The 7,379-nt window shown below is 53.4% G+C and overlaps 1 pseudogene; it reads left to right on the forward strand.

Annotated features, from left to right (window-relative positions):
• The first annotated feature begins 6,763 nt into the window (after positions 1-6,763).
• On the forward strand, positions 6,764-7,379 carry LOC148050384 (olfactory receptor 14J1-like; annotated as a pseudogene).

The raw sequence follows: 7,379 nt of genomic DNA on the forward strand, positions 1-7,379 counted from the left end.
GACCCACCTCCTCCTGGCTGTGCACGGTTTGGCCGCAGCTGCTCAGCTGTGGCACCAGGGTGGAGCGCAGACTTCTCCCAGGGAAACCTGAGCAGTGATCCTGACCAGAAGACCACGGTACAGCCAGCGGTGCTGCGCTGCACGTACAGCCTGGCCTTCACGCCTGTGCTGTGCTGCACAGATCCCTTGGCCGCAGGACAACCTCAGCAGCTCATGTCCCAAGGGGCCTGCAGGCAGCTCCCACTCAGTACCAGCCCTTACGCCTCCTGCGTGGCCTTGTCTGTACCTAACAGTGCAGCAAGGAGTTCTCATGAGAACATCCTTTCTCTTTGACTGTAGAGATGAGGAAAAGAGGTGGTTTCATGTAAGAAAATCTACGAGGAGCTTGGATGACCAAACCAGGAGACTGTCTTCTATGGGCGGGGTCTGCATGGCATGCTGTGTGGGGGTCAGAGGCCTCTTCAATGCTACACCACTTGGGGTTCCCACCATCTAAAGGCACCTAAGATGATCTGCATGATTCTCTCATAGAATCATAGAATCGTTGAGGTTGGAAAAGACCCTTAAGGTCATTGAATCCAACCATTAACCTATGAGTGCCAAGTCAACCACTAAACCATGTCCTCAAGCACCACGTCTACCCATCATTTAAGTACCTCCAGGGATGGAGACTGAACCACTTCCCTGGGCAGCCTGTTCCAGTGCCTGACTACTCTTTCAGTGAAGAAGTTTTTCCTAATATCCAACCTAAACTTCCCCTGCCGCAGCTTGAGGCCATTTTTTCTCATCCTATCACTTGTTACTTGGGAGAAGAGACTGACCCCCACCTCGCTACAACCTCCTTTCAGGTAGTTGTAGAGAGCAATAAGGCCTCCTCTCAGTCTCCTCTTCTCCAAACTAAACAACCCTAGCTCCCTCAGCCGCTCCTCATAAGACTTGTGCTCCAGACCCTTCACCAGCTTCGTTGCCTTTCTTTGGACACACTCCAGCAGCTCGATGTCCTTCTTGTAGTGAGGGGCCCAAAGCTGAGCACAGTACTCAAGGTGCGGCCTCACCAGTGCTGAATACAGGGGCACTGTACACTCTCCTTACAGCGTTAATGCTAATGAACAGCATTTTACAAGATCCCTCACAGCGTCCGAGTGCCTTTCTTACTGGAATTAGAATGGAATTTCACCAGTGCCTCCTGGTGAAAAACACACTCTCAGCACCCCTGGGTGCAGCCCCTCCGGTCCCATAGACTGGTAAGGGTGTAGTTTGCTCAAGTAACCCCTGCCTTGATCCTCATCCACTGCTGGTTGCTCTTCTCCAGAGTTCTGCCTCAGAGCACAAAGGTCTGGGAGACCTTGCTGGTAGCAACTGAGACAAAGAGGACGTAGAGTATCTCAGTCTACCTACACCTACTCTTACTACCTTTAGCAGTGTTCCCACAGTATTTCTGATTCTTCTGTAGCTGTTCCTGAAGTAGAAACAGCTCATCTGGGCGCCCTTGCATGCCCTTTTCAGTTTCAGTTGCGTTTTGTTAGGACCCATTGCTGTGCTTGGGGGATACTTTCTTTGAAGACAAGATGTCTCCAGGCACACGGTGAAAATGGTTCGTCTGTTCCTTGGCTGTACCATCAAGGGAGTGATTAAAGACCCCAGTGTGATGTGCTTTGTGTTCCGGCAATGCCTGCAGCCCTTGGGAAGAGAAGGGACCTTGCCTCTCTGATGGCATCTGATGACTGATGCCTCTGACTGATGGCACACAGGCACGAAATCGCACTGCTTGCAATGCCTTCTGGGGTGTCTGTCACACACCCACCCTGAGTGGGAATTGCTTTCCTGTTAGTAAATAGAACCATCATAGAATACAAGAATGGTTTGAGTTGGAAATCACTTAAAGATGATCTGGTTCCAACCCCCCTGCCATGGGCAGGGACCCCTTCCACTAGACCATGTTGCTCAAAGCCCCATCCAAGCTGTCCTTGAACACTGCCAGGGAGGGGGCATCCACAGCTTCCCTGGGCAACCTCTTCCAGTGCCTCAGCACCCTCATACAAAAGAATTTCTTCCTTGTATCTAATCCAAACCTACCCTCTTTCAGTTTAAAGCCATTACCCCTTGTCCTATCACTACATACCCTTATAAAAAGTCCCTCTCCAGCTTTCTTCCAGGCCCCCTTCAGGTACTGGAAAGTCTCCGTGCGGCCTTCTCTTCTCCAAGCTGAACAACCCCAACTCTCTCAGCCTGTCTTCATAGGAGAGCTGCTCCAGCCCTCTGATCACCTTCATGGCCCTCCTCTGGACTCACTCCAACAGGTCCATGTCCGTCTTCTATTGGGAGCTCCAGACCTGAACGCCGCACTCCGGGTGGGGTCTCATGAGAGTGAAGTAGAGGGGCAGAATCCCCTCCCTCGACCTGCTGGTCATGCTTCTTTTGATGCAGCCCAGGATACGGCTGTCCTTCTGGGCTGCAAGCGCACATTGCCAGGTCATGTTGAGTTTGTGATTAACCAACACCCGCAAGTCCTTCTCCTCAGGGCTGCTCTCAATCCATTCTCTGCACAGCCTGTATTTGTGCTTGGGATTACCCCGACCCACGTACAGGACCTTGCACTTGGCCTTGTTGAACTTCATGACGTTCGCATGGGCCCAACTCTCCAGCCTGTCAAGGTCCCTCTGGATGGCATCCCTTCGCACCAGCGTGTCGACTGCACCCCACAGCTTGCTGTCTTCGGCAAACTTGCTGAGGGTGCACCCAATCCCACTGTCCAAGTCACCGACAAAGGTGTTAAACAGCCCAGTCCCAAGACTGACCCCTGAGGAACGCCACTCGTCACTGGTCCTGGGCTGTCTCTGCAAGCCTTGGTATCTCATGGAGCTCTGTGGGCCTGGATATAAAAATTAAATTGAGTAGACACCCGGATCTCTGTAAGGCAATGTGGGGATGAACATGAGGCAACTGCCAGTAGAGTGAGTGGAGACCTAGTAAATACAGCCGATGGAGAAGAGAAAGAGAGAGCCTGAGCTCTCCCTGTGGCACACGGCTCCAGTGGTTCAGATGAATAACTCTCAAGGCTGTCCTGAACATAATGAGTGGGGGCAGGTTCAGGTGCCCTCATTGGAGCATCAGCTGTCATTTCAGTTGGCCAAAGAAAATGCCCAGCAGCCTCTAAGAGGATTCCCCCAGATGTTGGCCTGTCTCTACGAATGGCTCCATTAGAGCTTGCAGTTGCCTTCACAGATCTTTCACCACTCCTGACACCTTCAATATCACCAGGCTTTGTGTCTGAACTGCCCAGTCCTGCCCTCCATCCCCATTAACAGGCATGGGAACTGTGACAAGGAGCTCCCATGCAAGTGCCTATTCTGTGCCCACCTGCACACCTGGTGCAAGAGGAATCCCACGTCCTGTTGGTTTGTGTTGTGCATGGGAGGGAGCTAAGTCCCCTTCTAGCCCCAGGACTGCAAAACCACAAATGAGAAGCATCTATTGACTCATCTGCATCCCTTCCCTCAGCAGGGGTAACGCAGATCCCTCCTTGTCACTGTCTGCTTGTCCTGTCTCATGATGGGACAAGGAAAGGTGATTCTCATGCCCAAATGTTTTCCTGATAGGAGAAATGACACTGCTGGGAATAATTGTGTCTCCCCAGCTGAGGGATGGAAAAGAAGTGTTTTCTTCAGCCTGTTTCCCAGCAGGTTCCCCTGGAGCCCCAGGGACACCTGGAGGGAGCCCAGAGGGGCAGAGAAAGTGGTGCCGTGGGCTGGGTCTCTGCTGCTGAGCTGGGCTGGGCTCCTGGCATGGAGGGAGCTGCTGGCAAGTGGGCAGTGCTGCAGAAAGACAGCTCTGCCCAGGAGCAGCTCCTCTGCAAAGGGCAGCAGGGCTGAGGGCACTGTCTACAGGCACAGAGGGGAGAGTAGCAAGGCAGAGAGAGGTTGAAGGCAGTCTGTGGTGCGAGGACACTGAGAGCCCATTGTGGGAAAATCTAAAAAGCCCTTGACACGGTAAGCCCCTGGAAGCAGGGCAGTGAAGCTGCAGCTGCGGGAGGGATCTCCAAAAGCTGCTACATCCCATAGCCTGTGGGATCTTTAAGGATGAATCTTATGGCTTCTCAAATGTAGAGTAGGAAGACATGTTCCAGAGCAGGTTTTCCCTGCTGCACTATCAGAGGGACAGGGCATGATGGCTGCCTTCCTCTGCGGATGACTGCAAGGCTGTTAAGCCGGGTGCACAGCCAGGGATGCCCAGGGCTGTCCTTCAGAGCAGGGTCCCTGTGCCCCAGCGGTCTGTGTGCCATGGTCAGTGCTCAGCCTGCCCGGGGAGCTCCCAGCAGCGCTGTGGGGAGAATCTGTGGGTGGAAGAAGGGACCCCTGGTAGGGCAGGGTCCTTCTGCTCTCGAGAGGGTGCTGCATGGGTCAGGGCTGCTCACAGCTCCAGTTCCCCCCCAGAATATTTCCTCAGGGAGGTTTCAAGGAGAAGGTCCTGGCAGGGATTGCCATAAAGACAACGAAGATTTCCTCAATTTGTTTTCAATTTCCTACATGGAGTGAGGAGGATAGTGGAAAAGGGATAAATGGAAAAGGACCTGTCAACTTTAAAAAAGTCACAGAGACTCCTGACTGAGTGATCAGTAACTCCTGATAGGAGCCTCCTAAATTACCCTCAGCCACTGCTCTGCCAAAGGACAGCACCAGCATCACCTCTGCTGGACCCATCAGGGTTCTTCTGACCTGCCCTTTTCCACCTGCAAACAGGAACATGCACCCAGCCGCTGCCCTGCAAACAGGCAGGTTTCTGGAGGGCCAAGGTGAGTGCACAGAGGTTGGGATGGGGTCTGTGATGGCTGAACAGGGAAAAGCCATGGGACAGGGAAACACCTCCCATGGTGAGAATCACCAGGCAGCAGGGAGATGATGAGGGAATGAGAGGAAAGTAAACCCAGAAATGTTGTGGGAGAGAGAATTCAGAAATCTCCGTATGATCCCCTCCAATGCAGATGCCTTCCTCTGAGCAAGCCCCCTTGCCTCCTCTCCCACCCACCAAAGCCTCTGCCCTCAGGGCTGGGGGCTCCAAGGCGTGAACCACCTCCTCTGCAGCCAGAGCTCCAGCAGAGCCGTGGTGCAGCTCTGCAGCCACGGGCCCAGTTCCCTCTGCAGAGCACAGGGGCTGAGAGCAGCTGCCCGGCAATGGTGGTGTCTGGGAGGTGGCGTGCACAGCTGGGGAAGGGGAACGCTGTCTGAGTGCCCCAATGCCTCTGCCCTGGCCTCTCTCAGCCACACCCTCACTGTGTTTTGCCTTGTTTCTCCACTGGTCTGTGTTATTGCTATTGTTATCTTCTTGCTGCCAGACTCTCCGGGGATGGGAATTTTTAGCTGCAGAGTCACACACTGATCTTGTGGGTCTTCTCATGAAGATGTGTCCATGGGAACAAGAGTTCCAGCTTTCATCTCACCTGTGGGGCTGTGGGCAATGAGGTCTATGGGGCTGGAGAATAATCTGGTTTTCCCTTAATCAGATGGTATCGTTAGGACACTTGGCTGTGTCCTTGAGAAGCTGTGCTTGAGAAGTTTTGTCCTTTCAAGCTGAGATGTCCATTGAGAATGCAAACCTGTCCCCTAGCACCCTTTTGTTATCTGAAAGCCCCATGCAGAAGTGTAGAGATGCTACAATGGAGGAAATGCTGTTGGGGTGGTGAAATGAGCCCTGTGTGTCCTGGGCTAGAAGTGGGGTGCTGAGACCCTGAGAAAGGGTGAGACATTTAGTGGTCTGTGGGGGATATTTCTGTTCTCAGCAAAGTCTGGTTGTTTTTCAGGGTAGCAAAACAGTGGGATCACCCTCCCTCTCATGGAGAACAAGCCCACGGCAACTGAGAACAAGACAGAGAGACAGATCAGCTCCCCTCCTTCTACACTAAGCCCCAGGCAATCCTTTTGATATCAGGACTCGCTCTGTTCTCCCTGAGTGCAGAAGAAATGCTGAAGTTTTCTGAAATCCAAGAAAACTGCCCAGGTGAGATGGGGGTGGAGCATTAAAATCCCCAAACCTCCCGAAGTGCCTTCTGTTATCCCCTTTCCTTAGCACTGGGAGTGCAGATGCTGACAGGCCCTTCTGCATTAGGACCAGTTTCATCTGACAAAGTCGAACACCAGGACTGGCCCCTGCCCCACCGTTCCCATGAACCCACTGCTGCAGAGCAGGGCTGACTCCTCAGCAGCCAGCGGGCAGAGGCCCTGCTCCTCACAGCACACTCAGCCAGAGCTGCAGCCACAGAGCTGAAGGAAGGTCTCCTGGAAAAGGAGTAAGTGGGGGGGTGGGGGATGGGGCAGAGTGTGTCAGAGTGAGGGTCTAAAAGCAAGCTTTGATTTTGCTCAGAGACATTTCCTCATCATTAACACTTCCCGTAGGAACAGGACCCCATGCCCAGAGGCAGCAACCATCCAACACAAGCTCCATCACCCAGTTCTTCCTCCTGCAATTCACAGACACACGAGAGCTGCAGGTCTTGCACTTCTGGCTCTTCCTGGCCATCTACCTGGCTGCCCTCCTGGGCAACGGCCTCATCATCACTGCCGTAGCCTGCGACCACCACCTCCACACCCCCATGTACTTCTTCCTCCTAAACCTCTCCCTCATCGACCTGGTTTCTGTCTCCACCACTGTCCCCAAAGCCATGGCCAATTCCCTCTGGAACACCAGGGACATCTCCTACACAGGATGTGCTGTCCAGCTTTTTCTCTTTGCCTTCTTGGTAGGAGCAGAGTACTGTCTTCTCACCATCATGGCCTATGACCGCTATGTTGCCATCTGCAAACCCCTGCACTATGGGACCCTCCTGGGCAGCAGAGCTTGTGTCCACATGGCAGCAGCTGCCTGGGGCAGTGCTTTTTTCAATTCTCTCCTGCACACTGCCAATACATTTTCACTACCTCTCTGCCAAGGCAATGTTGTGGACCAGTTCTTCTGTGAAATCCCCCAGATCCTCAAGCTCTCCTGCTCACACTCCTACCTCAGGGAGGCTGGTCTTCTTGTTGTTAGCGTCTTTGTGGGCTTTGTGTGCTTTGTTTTCATTGTGCTGTCCTATGTGCAGATCTTCAGGGCCGTGCTAAGGATGCATTCACAGCAGGGACGCCACAAAGCCTTTTCCACGTGCCTCCCTCACCTGGCCGTGGTCTCCCTGTTTGTCAGCACTGGCATGTTTGCTTACCTGAAGCCCCCCTCCATCTCCTCCCCATCCCTCGATCTGGTGGTGGCAGTTCTGTATTCGGTGATGCCTCCAGCAGTGAACCCCCTCATCTACAGCATGAGGAACCAGGAGCTCAAGGAGGCACTGAAGAAGCTCATTCAATCCGTAGCCTTTCAGCAGCAATAAGCTGCCCATGTCTCTTCACCAGTGA

This window comes from Nipponia nippon, unplaced genomic scaffold (genome assembly GCF_047370975.1).
Source record: "Nipponia nippon isolate SJK-2023a ecotype South Korea unplaced genomic scaffold, ASM4737097v1 scaffold_86, whole genome shotgun sequence".
Lineage (NCBI taxonomy): Eukaryota > Metazoa > Chordata > Aves > Pelecaniformes > Threskiornithidae > Nipponia > Nipponia nippon.